This window comes from Rhinatrema bivittatum, chromosome 7 (genome assembly GCF_901001135.1).
Source record: "Rhinatrema bivittatum chromosome 7, aRhiBiv1.1, whole genome shotgun sequence".
Lineage (NCBI taxonomy): Eukaryota > Metazoa > Chordata > Amphibia > Gymnophiona > Rhinatrematidae > Rhinatrema > Rhinatrema bivittatum.
In genome coordinates, this window is record NC_042621.1 from 122530669 (window position 1) to 122552149 (window position 21481).

At 42.5% G+C, this 21481-nt stretch overlaps 1 protein-coding gene across 2 annotated transcripts in view; it reads left to right on the forward strand.

Moving 5' to 3' along the window:
* Nucleotides 1–21481, forward strand: part of ADAMTS14 (ADAM metallopeptidase with thrombospondin type 1 motif 14) — a 314376-nt gene that overhangs the window by 11821 nt on the left and 281074 nt on the right. The gene's annotated exons all lie outside the window — the stretch shown is intronic.

A 21481-nucleotide genomic window follows, 5' to 3' on the forward strand; every position in this document is an offset into this window, starting at 1 on the left:
AATGACTGTGTTACCTAGCTCAGTCTATGCTGGCTGGAAGAGAGACACAGCAGCTGCGGAAGGGCAGGACAGTGCAGCTAGTGTCATGATATTAATGGCTGGTCTGATCTGAGTTGGGAGGGAGTTTCAGAGTCTAGCGATATAAAAGGAGAAAGCACTTACAGATTTTATTCAGTCTGAAGTCTTCAGGAGCAAGAAAGCTGTAGGAATGCCTCTCTTTCAGATCTTAATGTGCAGGAGGGTTTATAAGGTGATCCTTCAGATAAAAGATACAATCAGAATTTAACCGATAATGCACCGTTATAAAATTGCCCTCCCTGTGACTTAAAGGCAATGCAAAGGGCTATGAACTTAGCATTTTTATAGCACTACACAACATATGCAGCACTATACAAACACACAATGAACTGAGCCTGATAGTGGACTGGAAGGCAGTATTGATTCAGGAGGATTGGGGTAATGTGGTCTCTGAGCTGCAGTCAGGTAACACCCATGCTTAACTGTGGACATTTTAAAGATTTTGTGGAAGACCTATACACAGTGAGTTGCAGTAGTCTTAACAATAATTATTATTATGATTTGTTTAGTGCATACCAGATAAATGTAGCGCTGTTAGAAGTTGTAGCACCAGTGCTGCTGCTGTTCCAGCATTGGGATCTCACGCACACCCTGTGCTGACACACCCCTACCCTGTAAGGTACTGCTTCTTATTCCAGTATGGAGGCCCTGCACATTCCTTTGCCAATGCACCTCAATCCTGATCTGCTTCAGTACCTCTAACATGCCCTAGTAAAGTGGTGCTCTAATTGGTTCGCAGAGGCCCTCTCTTTCCAATCAGTCAGATATATTTGCATACATTGGATGTAATGTATGCAAATATGTCTCATCCATCTTCATTAGGGATATCTTGAAAACACGACTGGTTTGAGCACTACTACCATAGTATTCTTCTAGTAAGTCTACATATAGCTTTTCCAGTGAACCTCAAACTTGCCCTGCAATATCCCTTACTATTCCAATAATGACTTCTACAAACATCCTATAGTTATCATATATTACCCCATTTCTTCATTTTCATCCTTTAGCTACTAGAGATCATCTGTATTTATCCCATGCCCTTTTGAACTCCATAAAATAAATAAACAAATACATCAAATAGGCTGCTAAAACTACAAATATTTCAGATCAAACAAAAAGCATAATTTTTTCTAACTGTAATAAAGAGCAAAGTTGCTTTGCACCTGAATTGCCTATACACAAATTGAGCTCTGCCCTTTCCCTCCCTGTACTCTCTAGCTGTACCCCACTCTCCAGCCCTGCCCCCTCTCTGTATGGAAACTGATCATTCCCTCCCTCTTTCCCTATACTCTTCAGCTCTGTCCCATTCTCCAGCTCCATCTGTCTCTCTCTGTATTGTCCAATCTACTCTCTTATTTATTTAAATTATCTTATATTCTGTGATTCTAACAAAATTCATCATGGATTACAAACAAATGTACATAATAAAATCAAGCATACAACATATACACAGTACAAACAAAGAAACAAAAATAAAATCAGTGTTAAAAACAGAATATAAATCATTTTGCAAAAAGCCTCTTCTCCCACTATGGAAATTGAGCTGGACCCCTGACCCTGGCTGTACTCTCCAGCTCCGCCCCCCTCTCTCTCTGTCTGGAATAGTCAGTCCACTCTACCACACAGTACACCCAAGCTCAGCATTTACTCTCTACTACTACACATCTCAATTATGCACTTCCTATGCTTCATGGTATTTCCCCATCCTTGGACGAGTTTTTACTACTAGCATATAATAAATGCATCTAAAATTGAATAAATAAAAGGACTTGTTCTCTGGGACTTAAATTTTAAGAATTCCCAGAACAGGTCCTTTTTAAATTGTAGTTATGTTTATCATATGAAAGTATGTTGGTTTTTTTTGTTTTATCTGAAATAGTGCTTTCTGAGCTTTGACAGCCTATTTAGATTTATTTAAATGATTTAGCTTGTTTGAACTGATGGATTCTACTGCTTCTGAACTCAGCCTGGCTGCTAAGTACCATAATATATCCACTCTTTCCATTTGTCTTCCTTGATGTAAGTGTGATTTAATACAGAGTGCAGATGGCTTGGCACTTTTGTGCAAATCATAGCCTTCTGTGTGTTTATTGGACTTACAGTATATCCCTCTCTCCTTGTAAAAGCTGCAGATGAGAGTCCAGGGACCAATTGAATGTCATTATTAATATGCATCTCGAGAAGGGCCTAATGACTAATAATCTGAAAAGTGAAACGTATGCCCCCTTATTAAAAAGTCTACTCTTGATCTATTTTATGTGAAAATTCTAGACTGATATCAAATCTGCCATTTTGAGCTAACGTTATTGAGAGGGTCATTCATCAACAGCTGCTCGAACATTAAATGAAATCAAACATTTTAGAACTTTGCTAGTCCGGCTTTCAAGCTGGATTTAGTACAGATACTTTGTTAATACTCTTTAGGGCACAATCAGGCCGATACTGTAAAGTGCGCTCAGCTGAGCGAACTGATTTACTTGCCGTTGGACGCGTGTTGATGAGGCTATTAGTTATTCACCTGGGATACTGAAAAAAAAATGTGCAGCCAACCTGCACATTTTACACTCAGAAATTAAAGCCTGCCCAAGGGCAAGCGTTAATTTTTGAGCAGCCCAAAAAAGAACTGCTTTTCTGTACACGCTCTGACTTAATATCCTAGCGATATTAAGTTGGAGGAACCAAAAATGTAATAAATAAATAGAAAATGTGCCAGCCCGTCAGGTTAGGAAAACGGATGCTCAATTTTACCGGCATCTGTTTTCCTAACCCATGGCTGTCAGTGGGTTTGGAAAACCAACGCTCGTAAAATTGAGTGTCAGTTTTCTGAAGCCGCTGATAGCTACTTCTCCTGGGCCAAGGAGGCGCTAGGGGCGTGTAATCGTCCCTAGTGCCTCCTTATAGCGTGACCCCTCATTTAAATATAGGATTGCGCACCCAGGAGTGGTGGCTGGGTGCGCGTCGGGAGAGCGGTTTTCCCTCGGACCTTACAGAATCGGTCTGAAAATGAGCAGATCTTACTCAGCTTTTATTGACACCGTTGATTTTATTATATTTTCTAGAAGAGGTTTGAGATTTTGGGATTAGAACTGAGGGTTTTAAATTGGTGTTCTTCATTTTTACATCACAATTCACTAAAGGTTCCCTGGAATAAGCAAGTACAGTATCTCTCACTTTTGCACTGAATTGTGGAGTGCTGAAAGGTTTGGCGTTGTCCTTTACATTGTGTGCAACACGAGCAGCTCAAGGCAACCTGCTGCCTGAGACGAGGGACGAGATGCCACTCCCACACCCACTCCCAAAAGGCATATACTCGCAAAGAAATGTATTCTCGGATTTATTAAACTACCTTTCATGTTGTTCAAGAACTCAAGGCCACTAAATAATATGAAACAGACATAATAAATAACATTACCCCAAAACCAATAAAATACAGTGCCTTGCGAAAGTGCTCACACCCTTCTGTATTTTTTTCATATTCCCCCAACAAGAACAAAACAAAATATATTCAAGTAGGAATTTGCTTCACTGATCTATACATCATACGCTACATTTTCATTGTGAAAAAACAATTACGGAAATAGTGTAGAAGCAATTTTGTCACAATGTTTTGCCTTCAAGCAAGGCGACTCAGGATGACTCTTGGTGGCACTCGAGGAAGTCTCACTCACAGGACCAGCTCTAGGGCAAATGGTGCCTTCCCCCCGAAGCCCCTCAACTGATCCCTGCTCCTTAGGAGCAAAGGGGAAGGAAGTCAGACGGGGGGGGGGGGGGGGGAAGGGAGAAGGGCCAACACCCTCCCCTCCTCAGATTGACATGAATTAGTAGTGATGGACACACTTTCTGTGTCCCCCCCCCTCCCCAGCACTTTCTCCATTCCCCTCCATCACTCCAGCGCTGGCCTTAGAAATATAGAACTACACATTCTCTAGATATTGAAATGTTGCAACCACAGAATAAAAAGACATTTTTTAAAATTTTCCTATCAATCCATGTATTCCTGGATCACACACCGTTACCAGAAGAATTGAGCCAAAATGTATTCAACACAAATTAAAAATGTTTTTCTAAATGACCAGGAAGTAGAGCACACATTGGCTTAACGTTAACTGTATCTGGCAACTTGGCTATAAGACATTACAAGAAAACCCTCTAAGGGCCCTATATGCAATAAAGAAAGGCCTGGTCAGTTCTAGACACCCAGCACAACTATTTTTTAACCTGATTGATACCTCGTTATTTTACACAAAATTTACTCAAAGGTGTCAGTTAACTGTTACAGAATAAAGAGACCATAAAAAATAAATAGAAATGTGCAGATAAAAACTGAACTGGAAACTGCAACAAGCCAGATGCTATATGCAGGGCAATATTTCTCTTCCTCATAAAACATCAAATAAAATAAAAAAAATATATAAATCATGAATCATAGTGAAATGATACTAATAAAAAAATGAATGTTTCAAAAGATCTGATGAATACAAGTATCAATAATTTAAAAATTGTATAAGCTTCCCAAAACACTAATAAAATATTTAAAAACAGCAGAAACCTTTCTCTAGTCATTATGCCAACCCCTTCCTCAGTCAAGTGTTTCTCTCTCTCACCAGCAGTAGGGAGGAGCTGGAAGGCATTTGCTCACTTGAGGGCTCTATGGGGGTACTTGTCTCTGCAGCACTGATGCTGCTCTCTACTGAAGAGGGCCTGCCACTAGATCTCTGCTCCGCCCTCTGCCCCTCCCTGCCACAGCCTCCCACCCATGGGCTGCAGCCTTGGCGAGTTCCATCCCGTCTTCTTGGTCCTCGCCTCTTTCACTTCCCCAGCATCCAGGCCACCTCCCTCCTCGAGGCCGCCGAGCAACCAGAAGGGATAGAAGGAGCTAAGGGAGACTGAGCAATAAAAGGTGGCAACTGAGTCGTTAAATTTAATATAATGCATGCTGCTTACTTTAATTTGAGATCCCAGCTGGCAGCACAGCACAGGCAAGGCGGCAAACTTCAGCAGCGTGTGCAGAACCAGCAAAGGGGAGCATGGCCAGTCTGAACCGTTGCTTCGTCCCTGCCATTTGGTCAGCAAAGGTCTGCAGCCACGTCACTGGCCTGCGCACTGTGGTGACATCAGATGCCGCACTGCTACAGTTTTTAGATGATCATTTGTGCATTCTGCTTTATCAAGTGAGACAGCCGCTGCTGGGATGCTTTTGAGGAGAATTTTTTTGCCGCCTGAGGCGGTTGCCTCACCCTTCTTCATCTAAGAACCACCCCTGTTGTTCAATATCTAATTGCACCCATTTACTGATATTATTAGAGCCTTTGGAATTAATTTCTTCTTTGCTGATGACCTCCAGCTATTTTGCCCGTTAAGTCTGAATGTTACAGAATCAGTCTCAGTTATAAATCTGTTTGCAATCTGTGTAAAATTGGATGAAATAAAATTGGTTGAAGCTTAACTCAAACAAAACAAAAGTTTTGTGGTTGAACAAATTAGAATACTAATCTAAATTTAGTCCTAGAAGGGGCCAATCTTAATTTAAAACCTGAGTTGAAGGGGGGATCCAAGACAGTGCTGACTTAGGCCTGGATTTATCAAAATGCGGAAAATATCGCATGCGATGGGAAAAGGGGCGTGTTTTAGGTAACAGGGAGTTTATCGCAATTTGTGCTAATACCTATGCGAAGAGCTAAGTTACCGCAAATTGCGATAACTTTTTCGCACTTTGAGATAAGTGCCAGAATGTGGTATTTCCTACATTCAACCACTGAGGGGACCATGTGAGAAAAACATTGCAATGGGCGATAAGCGGTATCGCACGGCTTAACGCTCCTGAAAAAGTTGTAGCTAAAATCGGCGTTAAAGTCGTGCGATATGGCTTCGCAAAATGGTAAACCCAGCTCATTCCTGCCCCTAACTCCTCCTCTTTTTCGGATTTGCATCGCACCATACGATATGGTGCTATCGCATGCGTTAAAGGCGTCTTTGCATGTGTTAATGGTGCTTTTCGCATGCGATAAGCCCTTAATGCATGCGAAAACGCCTTAGCGCATTTTGATAAATGAGGGGGGTTAGAGCGGTGTTTCCCAACCCTCTCCTGGAGACACACCTAACCAGACGGGTTTTCAGGATAGCCATGATGAATATGCATGAGATAGGTTTGCATCTATTGGAGCCTAAGGGTATGCAAATCTATATAAAGGATATTTATTTATTTATTTTTATTTTTAAACTTTTCTATACCGTCGCTAAGTTATATACCATCACATCGGTTTACAAATAGGCACATAGACTAAGGTAAGTAAATGTAGGATATTGTACATTCTAACAGGTGCCAATAAAGTTCTGTTACAATTTCATAAATAAAATCATTATTTGAGTAATGTTGGTCAAGTCCAGGTATATTATTGAGTTACTATCTCTTTGAGATATTACTTCTTAAATGTAGGATTGAGTAAATTCATTCTCATCTGTATTACTCTGTACTTTCAATCTCTACCCTCCACACTCTTTAGTGAAGGCTTTTTTAAAGAGCCATGTTTTTAAATTTTTCATTGTGGTATTCCTGAAAACCTGATTGATTAGGTGTGCCTTCAGGAGAGGGTCAGAAAGCATTGGCTTAGAGAGGCGCTTCTGTTCTCCACTCCAAAACTTAACTTTTCTTTTTAATTATCTTTCCTGTTATTGTTAAGAGGAAGGGTCAGCTTAGGGGCGCTCCCTCTGTCATTCCCTCCCCTACCCAGAGAACTATTGCTCAGCTTTTTGGGGGAGAGTTGGAGCTTATATGTTTGGTGCCTTGGAGAGTCCTTGGCAGAGCCACCAGAGGCTCCAGACTCCAGAGACAGCAGTATGTCGGTCAGTACAGTGGATGTTACGGTCTCTGCTGTTGGTGCTTTGATGTGACTGTGGGGAGAAGGGGGAATCTTCTGATGCCTTGCGGATTTCAGCTTTAACAACACTACCATTAGACATTTGTGCAGAGACCCCTTGGGTCACCACTAGATGATACTAGATCCCTACCCTTGAACATAGACAACTAGGAGGGAAGAAACATCCCTACAGTACCTCCCCCTGAGGATGGCTGAGGTGGTATCATCCCTATCCAGAAAGGGGGAGGAGTCTAGGCTAGAGTGTGGCTGTGTTGGTTTGCGTTTGAGAGAGTAGGACATGATGTGCTCTCTAAGTTTTAGGATCCAGCCTAGAGCAGGAAGGGGAGAGGCACAGCAATTGCAGTTCCTGGTAAAGGAGTGGCAAGGAGGGTGAAGGGGAAAAGATTTTGCTGTTCTTTCTTTTTTTTTTTTTTTTCTTCTATTTTTGCCTTGGCTTTTCTGGGAGGTTGTTTCCCCGGCTCAGGAGTTCAGGGAGAGCTGCACATCTCCTTCGTCCAAACAAGGAGAGGCTGTAGTGCTGTTTTTCCATCTGGAGGGAAGGAACATTCGTTTCTGCCTCCCTTCCTTACCCAGAACTGACAGTAAGAACTGTTTCCAGGAAAAGGCCTTTCCCTCAGGAAGGTCTGCCTCCAGTTTGGGAGAGAAATCCGAGGGAGAGGAAAGAAGATCTTCTGGAGACCTCCAAAGGAGTTTCCACCCCGGGGGACACAGGATGCAGACAGGAGGAGAAGCAGGACTGCCCTTGGTTCTCAGATACCATGGGGAGAGGGAATATCCAGCACTAGGACAACCCTAGTCAATCTGAGACATAATAACCAAGCCCCTGCCCTATGGGAAACATCCACAGAAGTAGAGACACTAAAAACCTCTACTCCTGCAAGGCTCTATCTGGACACTTTATTATTTGTTCATATTCATTTTTTTAAAATCATCCACAGAAATGTTTAATTTGAACAGCTGTCCAGTGAATCCTGCTTGTTTTATAAGGGTGCCTACCCTCAAGAGCTATGGCTTCCTACACACAAGGGAGTTCATGCCAGCCCCGGGCCTTAAAGGTTATCCTTTCCCCCCAACAGAAAGAACCTACCCCATGGTAAAAGAAGAAGGGGATGTAGCGCCCCCCCCCCCCCCCAAGATATAAATTCTTTTGTGGCCCTTTAGGACATTTGTTATCCACGAAAATTGGTTACATTTGTATGGGAGATACTTAGCAGACGACTTAAGTGTCTTTAAAAAAACAACCTGTGAGTAAAACGGGTGGACGCTGTTGCTCAGTCTCTGAATCTATTAAAGGACACATTTTCGCTGTTGAAAATTCCGTTAAGGGTCATACTGGGAAGATCCAGGAACTGGAATCTCACTCTTTGGCTTTTGCTGAATTTAAAGCAGTTTCTGTTAAAGACCAGTTTTGTGTTCACAGAAGACTGAACATTTTTTAAGAACAGATGGAGAAGTTTGAATTTGCGGATTCTTAATTTTCCAAGCTCTCCTTTAATTGGCCCTAAGGAGTTAGCTAAGAAACATATGAGAGAGTCACTGTATATATCTGGAGAATCATTGCCTCCTTTGGATAAGGCATTTTATTTGCCCTTTAAGAAAAAAGAAAGGACTGTGATGGTTACTTCCCCTTGTATTCTCCATAAGTTTGGACTTCCTTGAACGACAGACTGAAGATGTGACAGATTGTGTTACTTTGCTGATTTCATGTACTTCTGAGACAGATTTAAAAAAAAAAAAAATATATATGTATTTATTTATTTAAAAACATTTGTAGCCCACACTCTCCAAAGTTCAGAGCGGGGCACACAAGAACATACATAAAATAAAAACAAATTACATTGCAAACGTAATAAACAAACCTCATATCAAAACTGTGCAAGTAGTTGGCCAAAAGGAGACAATACGGCATGCGATCTCTTATTCAGGGGGTGCCTAGCCTGCGCTGGAAGCTGAGATGAAGCCGGCCGTAAAATAAAGAACCTTTTAAGGGCCTTCTTAAATTCCTTTGCATACTGAGATTGTACTTTAGTAACAGAAATATTTCTTTTACGGGTCTGAAATTTTGGGGATTCCCAAAAGTGCGTAACAAATCCAAAGTACAAAATCTTTCCTTCAGTTGCGTAAAAGTGTATTTGCTCCGGGGGAGATTTTTCCTTAGATATCCTGCGAAATGTTTGAGGTCTGGCAGTAGCTTTGTCTTTTACGAACCAAGTCAGTTGAAATCCTTTTTGGATGGTAGGATTGCAGTGGTTCTTGCTTCTACTCTAGAACACGTCTGATGTTGTTGTATTTATTTAGCGGCCAAGTATATTGTTTCTTTTCTCTCTTTCCCAGTTCCTTTTCCTGTCTTGTAATATGCTTTTTATTTGTTTTGTCTCCTGAGCTTTACTGTTGTGATCCCCCTGATATTGTGGGCTTATTAGATGACATATTCACTGATATTTAGTGCCTTTGTAGCGTGCTCTTATTATTGGTTATGGATGGGTTATCCTATTTTCTGACAAGCGGTTTGCTTGTTATTTTGTATTTAAACTGCATAAATCTATAGTTATAAAAATAAGTCAAATCTGAGATGAAGAGTTTAGGCATCAAAATGAGCTCGCATGCACACATACACGTGAACGGAATGAACACGTAAGTGAATTTTAAATCATGCACGCAACTGTGCCCCTAAGTTTTAAAATACACCAACCACTCATAAGTAGGCTTCTAATTTTAAGAGGTTTCTCGAGCAAAGCTAGCGCGCATGTCTTCTATAAAATTTGGTTGGCTTTTAAGTGCCTATCTAAGTCGATTTTGAAACACGCTCACACGAGCATGTTTTTCCAATTTATGCACCAGTTTGTCCAATTAATAGCAAGGTCTACCAGACCCCTCTGGTTCTTCATCCTGCAAGCCCCCTAGTTAATCCAGACCCTTCACCCTGTCCTATGAGCCCTAAAACTCGAGATCTACAGACTTGCTCCTCATGAGGAGCAGTAGTAAAGTTACGTGGATAACAAGTCTATGCGCGCTGCAGTTTCCAGTTTTAAAATTTGGAGTTATGCATGTGTCAGACTTCCCTGGAAAGCCTATGCTCCACCCCTTTCTGCTCCCTCAGGTTTCATGCATGCACGGGTATATATGCATGTAATTTGCAGCTTTTTTGAAATTCACATTGCTTGCCCGCAGCCCACATACGCGCGTATGTGGGCATTTTTGTGCTAGCAACACTTTTAGAATCGACTGCTAAGTATGGAGGCAAACATGTCGAATGGAGCGAACGATGCATTTGGTAAGCTATGATTGGTACACAATGTTAGACCATATTTGTCTTCAGCAGATCTTAAAACAGTATTGCAGACCATTGTAATATCACAGCTGGATTATTGCAATGCTCCTTATGTTGGTTTATCAGGAAAGAGCATTTGCAGAATCAGTTGGTACAAAATTCGGCAACTTGAATGAATTCAAGCTCTCCCATCAGAGAAAGAATCTCTCCTGTATTGAGAGAGAGAGTTGCATTGGCTTTCCTTGTGTGCTTGGGCACAGTTTTAAGATTCTTTGCTTGACTTATAAAGCATTGCATGATATGGGACTGCCTTATCAAAAGAGTTGGCTAGTTAATTACCTACCCAGGCAAGACTTGAAGTCAGCTCAAAATGTGCTCTTAAGTGTCCCTTCTTTTAAGGAATTTAAATGGACCAAAACCCATGCCTATATTTTTTTTTGTTTATAGTGCCAAAGTTATGCAGCTCGATTCCTAGGGAAACTAATTTGGAGAGGAGCTACTTATCTTTTAGACATTCGATAAAAGCATGTTTTTTTAGAGGCTTTCAACTGTATAGTTTTATATTACTATAATTTGCCATTTACTGTTTGGGTTTCTTACCTATTTATGGAATATATAAGAACATAAGAAATTGCCATGCTGGGTCAGACCAAGGGTCCATCAAGTCCAGTATCCTGTTTCCAACAGAGGTCAAACCAGGCCACAAGAACCTGGCAATTACCCAAACACTAAGAAGATCCCATGCTACTGATGCAATTAATAGCAGTGGCTATTCCCTAAGAGGTAGCTCTTTAAACAATACGCGATCGCGTACTTTTGTTGGTGCACCAGGCGCAAACAAATGTACGCTGGATTTTATAAGATATGCGTGTAGCCGCGCATATCCTATAAAATCCGGGATCGGCGCGCGCAAGGCTGCCGATTTTGGGCAGCCTGCGCGTGCCGATCCACGCTGCCTGCCTCCGTTCCCTCCGAGGCCGCTCCGAAATCGGAGCGGCCTCGGAGGGAACTTTCTTTTCGCCTGCCCTCCCCTTCCCCTCCCTTCCCCTGTGTAATCCACCCCCCCCGACCCTATCTAATCCTCCCCCTTACCTTTATTTCGTGATTTACGCCTGCCCAAAGCAGACGTAAATCAACGCGCGCCAGCGGACTGCTGACGCGCCATCATCCGACCCGGGGGCTGGTCTGGAGGCCTCGACCACGCCCCCGGCCCCGCCCCCGAAACACCACATCCCACCCCCGAAACGGCGCGTCATTAGGCCCCGCCCCTGACATGCCCCCGACACGCCCCTTTAAAAAACCCCCAGGACTTACGCGAGTCCCAGGGCTCTGCGCGCGCCGGCGGCCTATGCAAAATAGGTGCGCCGGCGCGGGAGGGCCCTGTTCGCCTAAATCCGGCCGGATTTACGCGAGCAGGGGGTTTAAAATCCGCCCCTAAGTAAACTTGATTAATAGCAGTTAATGGACTTCTCCTCCAAGAACTTATCCAAACCTTTTTTGAACCCAGCTACACTAACTGCACTAACCACATACATCCTCTGGCAACAAATTCCAGAACTTTATTATGCGTTGTTTTTATGTTCTTATATAATGTGTTGTATGCTGTATTGTTCCCCCTCTTTTGTTTGAATTTTTATATTACTGATGCTTCATTCTAATGATTGCCTTGATGTACATTTTACATTATTTATATATTGTTATTGCTATTTAGCCTTCTACTAATGAATTGTTTTTAGAGAGTGATTTATTCTTATTTTAAAATTTGTATTGTGTTAGAGAAATACTGTGTATTATTCATTGTAAAATTTATTGCTGTACAGTGCTTGGAGCAGGGCTGCAAAGTTGTTTTAAAACTCTAAATAAAGGCTCTGTTACCCCAAACCCAATTAGGGATAATTCTAAAGACTTCTTTGTTACTTTTTGCCACTCTGGTTTTGTCAGTGATGATATGCATACAAATAATGTGTGTGCAATTATAGGCATTAGTTGACACCAGTAGTAATGATCGTTAATGTGCATTTAACACCTAAGCTTCAAGGAGACAGACCACAAGAGCCAAGTAGCTACTTGAGGTGCCATGGCTAGGGCTCCATTGCTTCATAAGCCTTTTTTTTTCTGTCTCTGCCTGTTCCTTGGAAGAGATAATTCAAATGTAACCCTTAGTGGAATGATTTCAGTCCCAAGGGCACACAGTCTTATTTACATCTTCTGGGGCTGCTCCGGCTAACCATTCACTCCCATACTGACTCCTAACCCCTGGTGGGGGGTATTTTTATGGGGGGAAGCTCTCACTTATGGCCCAGATGATGAGATCGCCAGTGTGTGCGCTGTGCTTTCGGTACTTCTCTTGAGGTGAGGGGCTGTAAGAACTCAGACAGGACCAGGCCTGGGTGTTAAAATAAAGTTTACTGATTCTTAAAGTCAAATTAAAGTCCATTGTCCAAAATGATGAGTGTACATCTGACTGCAGTTACAGTGGTTTCTTTCTGTGCAGGTAGGGGTCCTTATTACAGACCTCTGGGTAGAGCCCATGGTGATTTTAAATGCACATACTCTGCCAGCAGCTGTCCCGTGGAATCCTAGTGAGAGTGTTCCCTGTTAACTGCAAAACCTCCTACCTTTAGAGATCTTTTTTTCCCGTGAACATCCAGCCTGTCCTGTTCCCTTGAGGGAAATCCAGCTGGAATCTCCTTCTGTTATACTTTCTTCCTTTGGTTTCAGCGGTTCATTTTCCTTTGCTGTTACTACAAGTGATTTCTCTGGTGGAAAAGGCTATTCACAACACTGAAATCCCAGTGGGGAAGGGGGATCCATAAAACCTCCCCACTACTCTGTAGTTACAAAAAATGCTTTCTTAAACAGGGTATCTTCTCTGCTCTCACTGTCTCTTGCAGCAGGATTCATCACTGGTACGTGCCTGCCTAGTGAATAGAGTAGGCTCACAGGTCCTTGCTCCCCTGAAGAGAGCCCCTTGCCCCAAAGGGTTATCAGGCTTTAAAAGTCTATCTCACTGTTGTAAATTATAAGCAGGACCCTCTGGCAGGGAGTGCATGGTGAGGTGTCTCTTCTAAAACAAAACTCCTTTGGGCAGGGCCAGGAGGACCCACCAGCGTGGAAACAAATGCACATTTACTCTGCAGCTGCTCTCTCTAATTGAGCCCTACTGAGTTTTAAAATGGCTGGGCTAAATAGCACTGAGTCATCCAATCAAAATCTCCTGGTGGGAGGGACTTCAGGGTATGGATGGCTCCTCTTCTAAGTGTGTTCTAAGGACAGGGACAGTGCCATCTAGTGGCCAGACCCGGTAGGGGTGCCACAAAAAGTATGGAATATTATGCAGTAATGAATGTCCAAGCGCCACTGATTGTTGGGAACTATGTTTTTACGGGGACATGTTTTTTTAATTACCATTTAAAAAAATATAATATGATTATACAACAGCATGGTTAGATTGGCATTCACATAATATATTTTTAGAAAGAAAAAAAAACATTTTTAAAGATCCCATACACATAATATTTAGGGTAAGTCTGCTGAATGTAGAACAGTTTAATACCTCTGAGGCACCGTGTTGCTGAATGTGGGACAGCTGGCAAGTCTACATATCATTAAAGTAGCCAATATAATTGGCACTGTTAGCTGGAAATCTCAGTGGATGCCAAGGAATGAATGGGGCATGGATTTCTAGAACAGGGTTGATATACACTGGTGTGGAAGTAAAAAATGTTCTGTTTGTAGTATACTGAAAAATAGACATTTACCCATTATGTCCAACTGTTTTTTTATTATCTTAGATGAACAGTTCCCAAACTGTTGGTCTGCACCAGTTCAGTGGACCTTGGAGACTAATAGTTGGGCACAAGGTACAATAAAATCCTTAACCAAGAAAGTCAAAACTGTATACAGGACATCTAGACAGCAATATGTGATTTATTTTAAAGATGTGGAATTACATTTATAGCTTTAAAATTGTGCAATGCTGTGCATTTTAATTTGGATTTTGAATTCATTTTGTTTTGTGGTCAGTCCTGAGATTCCACTTTAGGGTGAAAGTGAGTCCTGAAGGATACAATTTGGGTACTGCTCTTCTACATACCCATCGTTCATACACGCCCATATCCATTAATATAAGAAATCTAAGGAGGTGCGGAGCACCAAAATCTCCTCACCCTGGAGATCTGAAGTGAAAACCAGAAGAAGGTGTAAAACTGCAATCCTGGAGGGCAGTTTTTTCCGGATATCCCTAATGAATATGTAACACCCCCCCCCCCCCCCCCAATTCTGGTCCTGGGGACGGGCGCACATGGGGAGGGTCACAGACTATGCAAGACCCCATGACCTCCCAGGAAGCTCCCACATAAGGGGGAAAAGTAGTTTCTTATCAGGGCCCTTAGCTATTTGTGCACACAGGGGCTCTTCTTGAACACCAGTACAGTCACTCCAAAGAAATGCTCTTCACACCTTGCCTGTTGTTCGAAAACAAACTCCTTAACTGTAAAACTGGTGAGAGGGCAAAAACAAAGAACAATAGTGCACCACAGTAACAATTTCAAAAATCCCAAAAACCAAATTCAGTCTGTCTTCACTTTCTCGCACCCCTTCTCCACAGGTAAGCTCTTGTTGGTTGGCACCCCTTCCACCCTTGGCCCTCCCAGAACCTGGCAGGTAGATGAATTATTTTTCTCAAGGATTCCTTTTCTCCTTTTCTCCCCCTCTGGTGTCTCTGCATGATTGTAGCAGTCAGTCTTTGACTCTGGCAGACTCTCCCGCGCAGGACGCCTCTCCTCTGGCCCCTCCCAGTGCACTCATCTACCATCTTCCAAGGAAATCCTCTTCTCTTTTCAGGACCCTCTGGATCCATTGCTCGTCAAGAACCCTTTTCTCCTTTTCAACCTCTGCATTCCCAAGAACTCCTCCTATCCTGGGACGACTCTTTCTCTGTATTCCTCTGGACGCTCTCTGTTGAACGATAGGCCGTCTGGTGCCATTCTGTGAAGAGAGAGCTCCAAACAACAGCAGGACTCCGTTTCTCAGAGTCCACTCCTCAAAAGCTGCCTGCATCCCATGAATGCAGGGGTCTTATACCTCACATCACTCCTCCCAGTTGGGAGTTGTACTCATCCTTAGCACACTAACATCACAAGAAGGGCAAAGCCTGTTAAGAGCTCTGTCTCACTGGGAGCACTCAGACCAGCGGAAGCTTCCACATGCATGTTTGTAAGGGACAGTGATACCCTTCTCGGGACAGAAAATGGGATATATTTGCATACAGTGGTGGAAGAGCATGCAGACACCTCAAACTTACCCATTAGGGATGTCCTGAAAACCTGATCAGTTTGCCACCCTCTAGGAATGAAATTTAACGCCCCTGTTCTAGACTGCCTCAATTCCATTTGTATGCGCTGAGTTTGATATTCAGGCGATTTGTCTGGCTAAGGTGGGGACCTAGTTGGACACAAGCGAGAGATTTGAAAATCCCACCATGCTGACTGGGTCCGATTTATCTGGGTAAGGTTTTAGCCAGATACAAAGTTTCTGGATTAATTGGGGGTATTCAGGGTGGGCGGGGTGTCAAACTTAACTGGATACTTTGTCTGGATAACTCTGATATTCAGTTATTTGGGTAAATTTTCTGGAAAAGTCTTGTTATTCTGCAAGGCAGTCCTTAAGTTATCCAGATAAAGCAAAGTTTTCTGGGTAAGTTAATCTGGGTATATTCAATGGCACAGCCATGCCGCTGAATATCTTGTCTAAATTATACTGGTAAGTTTAACCAGATAACTTGCCTGGACTGACCATGACTGAATAGTGACTTCAGTATTACCAACGAATGCAAAAATCACAGAGGTCCATCTTCTGTAAGCCTGGGAGTGGGCAAGGTATATGGCTAAAGTTAGCGGGATAACTTGTTAAGCGCCAAGCCATTCTTTATGACGCTTATATCCAGGGATTCAAGAACGCTTAGATTTTGTAGAAAATATAATTTTTATTGATCAATATAAGTATTCTTGGGAGATGCTGGATGCCGTTTCTCTGACAAACTGACCACCAGCATCTCATTGTATACATGAACTGATCCTTCTTTTATAGGTAAAATTCTAAGAGTGCATGACTACCCAGAGAATAATTTATATTGATTGTCATGTCAACGTCATGATTGATTATCCCTAAGCTACCCTGATTATTTCTTCAAGGTGGAGCCCATTTACCATCACTCTTTAGAAAGCCTTTTGTTCTGTTAAAATCTTGCTGGTCAGGGTAATTAACACATCTTAGGCTGTGTTTACAGATGCCCCTGTAGTGATAGTCTAGCCTGAAGTTCCAATCCTTTCCTTCTGCTTTTGTGACCCTATAATTAGGCACCACAAAGTGTCGCCAGCTTCAATTGCTGTCCAGGTGTCCTTGGAATTCCTGCAGGTCAGGCTCAGTGGGACATTTGAAGTTCACATAGCCAGAAAGGCTAAGATAACAGAGGATTCTGGGTCAGTTGCCATCTCCATGTTGGTTCTCAAGCTCAGGCACACATATCAAACTTCTAATGAATATTCAGTGGGACAAATTGCTCGTTGAATATACTTAACTAAAGTGATCTGGATAAATTTACCTGGCTATATTAAGTATATAACTGATTGAGCCCCCCCCCCCCCCCCCCAAACAAACCCTTGACTCCTAAACCGCTCTGTTCCTCCCAAAAGAATTTAAAAACACATGGGGGCACAGCACCCAATCCTGCACCTCCTACATCCCAAAAGTATTAAAAACATTGCAGGTCAAAGTGCCACCCCCCCCCATAATGATTGTGGGCTCTCTCTGTCCCCACCCCAACTTCTGTCACAATGGCACCCATATTTCCACCTTAAACCCACCCAAAACCTGCTTGGAGCCAGTACTGCCTTTGAGGTTAACCTCACTTCCAGTATTTACTAGGCCATTCCAATTTTTCCTTGACAGCCTCTACATATTCCTCCCCATCACGTTTCTGTTTCACAATACCACTTTGTCACTTCTTCTTATCATTAACATATCTAAATAAATGGTCTTGTTCCCCTGTTCTACTGTAAACCTCAAACTATTTGCAGAAGAACGTGAATGTGAGGAGCGATGAGACCAGACAAGATACATCCAAGGGTACTAAGGGAACTTAGAGACGCCCTGGCAGCTCCACTGGCCGACCTTTTCAATGCTTCTTTAGAGTCAAAAGTAGTTCCAGAAGACAGGAGACAAGTGGATGTAGTTCCTCTTCACAAACGTGAAAGTGTGTTGCCCTAGAGGGTAACAGGTTTCTATTTACTTTAAAGGATGTGAGTGCCACAAAAGACTTTGGAGGCTCAGGCTGAGTGTCCAAAAATAAATCTTTACTGTCAAAGTAGCAGAAATGGCACTTTCACATCAGTTTTTGACACAAGATGGAATCTGCAGTTCTCCAGTTTATCTGTGCAAATGTCTCTCAGGACTGGGCAGGGAAACTCAGTCTCCATGGTTTGGTTAAGTGAGGCTCCCAGGTGGGCAGCAGGAGATAAGTAGGTGACTTGGGATGACCCCAGTTGTAACTCATTTGGAGTTGCAGTGCCACTGTGCTATTGAGTCTTTCTAATTGCTGTTTTTGCTTAGAGTTGCTGTCAGGCCCCTGCGATATGAGACAGGAGTGCTGCTTGCTGCTGTCAACATGTGGAGGATAAAGGAAACGGAGCGGAGTTCAAAATAATACTCGTTGGCTCTTTAAAACGTGAGTGTCCTTCTCAGATACACACAGAGAAGAGGTTTTTGGACCAGGCTCTTGTACAAATTGAGTCCTCAGGTTTTACTCCAGAGACAATCACCACTATCTTAAAAATGCAGATACAAGGGATCCAAGATAGCCGCGACTAACCAGACTGCGTGAGCTCTGTTTGCTTTTTACTTTGATTTTGCCTTGCTTTCAGTGTCTCATTCTGTTCGGAAATGCAGGACAAGGAAGAGAACTTCCCCTTGCAGTCTCTTCCGAACCCACTGTTTCTGGTCCGATGGACGCCCACGTTACACGCGGTACTCGATCGGGAGTATTGTCCTTGGAGATGGAAGCAAAAGGGGTTTTGCCGACTTCCCCTCTGGACCTATCAACTTCTCTGTCCCTGATCGCAAGGGTTCCTCCAGCAAACCTGGCTGCCTCCAGGGACCCGGATGTGATGTCGGGAGGGGCGGATGCCGATGCTGCTGAAGTCCCACCATCCTCTGCAGGGCCAGATCGTCCTGGGAGCCATGGAAAAGATCCCGGTGAAAGCCCTGTTTTGGGCTGCGCTGCCTTAACTTTAGAGGGAGCTTTTAAGACCAGGGCTGAACTTGCATCGACTCCAGCTTCAAGTCCTCTTTCGAAATTCTCACCACCTACTCCAGTAAGACCAACTTTAATAACACTTAATTCTATATTGGCAGGCAATAGACAATCTTGGGACTTTAATATCTTTGCAGCTTAATCCAGTTGTGGATAGAATTAAAGCTATTGAAAATTCTGTTAATCTTCTGGCAAAATCTAATGATTCTCTTCAAAAAAGAATTGAAGAAGTTAAACAGGAGGTGCATGTTTTGAAGCCCTCTCAAGACTTACTCATGAAAGAAAATCAGTTTTTGCATAATAAACTTGAAAATCTAGAGAATGCTATACATGGGAAAAATCTGCACTTTATACATTTTTCAAAGGTTCTACATATATTTCTCCATAGCTGGCCCCGCTCAGTGGAATGCTTTACCCCCAGATCTACGCTAAGAACAAAGCCCGCTGACCTTCAAGAAAAAACTTAAGACTTGGCTTTTTATACAAGCATTTCCCTAAAAGATGTTGACTCTTTGTCACTAGCTCCCAGTGCTGCTAGCTCATACTACCCTTTCAACTTTCCCACCCCTTTATCGTTCCTCCTCCCGGGTACCCCTCCCCCACCCTCCTCTTCCTACCTGGCTTCCCTGTTACTCCTACCCTGGATATCACAGCGTTCGATTCTTATGATATGAGTTAATTTTGGTTTTATGACTCTTGTTTCTCTTTTCCCTCGTTTTCACTTGGGACGTTCCTTCCGACATTGTTCAGCCCAAGGTGCTTCCACCAGGGTTTTTACCCTTGTTCCATCCAAGTTATTACCCCTTGTTCAATGTAATTTTCTAACAGTTGATGTAAACCGATGTGATATGACTTGTCATGAATGTCGGTATAAAAAAGAATTAAATAAATAAATATCTGCAGACAGTTAGTGTGGAGTAATACTTCTTTGAAGTACTGAAGCATTGTCACCTTATTCCTCATGGAACAGCATTAGTGATTAGTTTCACACCTTCTTTTTTGCTGTCTACATATGTCTGCATAGGGTATGTTTAAGAAATATCTTATGGAAATTTTGAAGGTTCCTGAGATGGCGATACCACCATTATCTAAATCATACTATCTGCCTCCCTTTAGAAAGCAAGAGAAGCATGCAGGCCTTCAGAGTATAGATACCATAATTCCGAATATGGACATAGCTCAACTTCTGGAAATCTCAGACAGTGCCCTTGCGGAAGCCACTATGATGGAGGTCACCTTTGCCTTTGAACTTGATCGTGACTGGGGTTTAAGATTATTCTTTAGGCACTGAACCGATCTTTTACTTCATTTTAAAATTAGGGTATATCCTGATGTCTCTAGACAAACGAAAAAGAGGAAGCAACAATTTCTACTGATGCGACCCAGAGTTATTCAGATTGGGGCTTTTTTTGTCCTGAAGTTCCCCTGTAAATGTTTGTTAAAATATAAGGGTCATTCCTATGTCTTTTTCATGTTTCCACAATTAGCTCCTTTTCTCATTGATAAACCGGTCTTGCAGTCTGGGGGAATTGAGCCAGCTCAACCTGTTCCTCCTTGAAGGATGAGTACCCTTAAAATTGTATAACCTGCTGTAACAGTACTGCTTTTTCTTTTTCTTTATTCTCCCTTCTGGGGTTTTTTTCCTTGTAATTGTGACAATGGATCCCTTGTTTGTGGATTTGTGGAACTGAAGAAAGACTGTATTTCTTTTTTTTCCCCCTATTTGTTTGATTCTTTTTCTTCTTTCCTTTTCTGCTCAAGATTGTTTCTTGAAAATGTATTGACAATTTGCATAAATTAAAAAAATGCAGATACTCATTGTGAAAATCCTTGCAGGGGACAGCAGATCTAATTGGGCAGAGTCACAGGCAACCCTTGTGCTGTCCTATTCTTTCTCTTTTTACTTGAACTCAAAAGACTGGGCAGACTTGAAATCATTGCCCTCTTCACTTTCTTAATTGTTAAATCCTCCCTGTGTTCCCATTTGCTCTTAGAGTGATGTGATCAGGGGCATAATGTAATCGCATGAGGAAATGACAGACTGAGGCAGCCATGTTGAGAAAGGCTGCAGATTTCCAAGAAGCAGCAAGTCAACAGTGTATGGCTGCACTTTGGTGATGGGTATGATGATATGGGATGACTCCACAATGAGCAAGGCAAGAGGGTGTTACATTGACAAGAGACTATATATATATTTTTTTTCTGCTCTTCTATTTTAGTGGGTAGTTCTCTACAATGCTTCTTTATAATTGCAATTCAATCTGAGATATCACATCAGTTTACATTCAGGTACTGTAGGTATTTTTCTATCCCCAGAGGGCTTACAATGTAAGTTTTCTACCTGAGGCAATGGAGAGTAAAGTGACTTGCCCAAGGTCACAAGGAGTGACAGCAGGACTCAAACCCTGGTCTCTTGATTTGTAGCCCACTGCTCTAACTACTAGGCTATTCCTCCTCCCTTAAGCTTTGCCCTTTCTCCAAAATAAGAACATAAGATATGCCATACTGGGTCAGACCAAGGGTCCATCAAGCCCAGTATCCTATTTCCAACAGTGGCCAATCCAAGTCACAAGTACCTGGCAATTACCTAAACATTAGATAAATCACAAGCTACTATTGCTTATTAATTACTGTAATAGCAGTTTATGGATTTTTCCTCTAGGAACTTATCCAAATCGTTTTTAAACCCAGTTACAGTATCTGCTGAAATCACATCCTCTGGCAATGAATACTTTCAAGCCCACTCAGTTACTTCCCGAAGACTAGAACAAATGCACGGACTTTTAGCCATGTTGAGAGGAGGCATTCCCAGCTGTACGCATGCACTTTTCCATCAAAATTCTACCTGCACAAAAAGCAGGTGGAAGCGACTGTGCATACTTTGTACCCATGGCAGGTTTCAAAGTCTTACGTACCGTGTGCACAGTTTGAAAATTGCTCTGC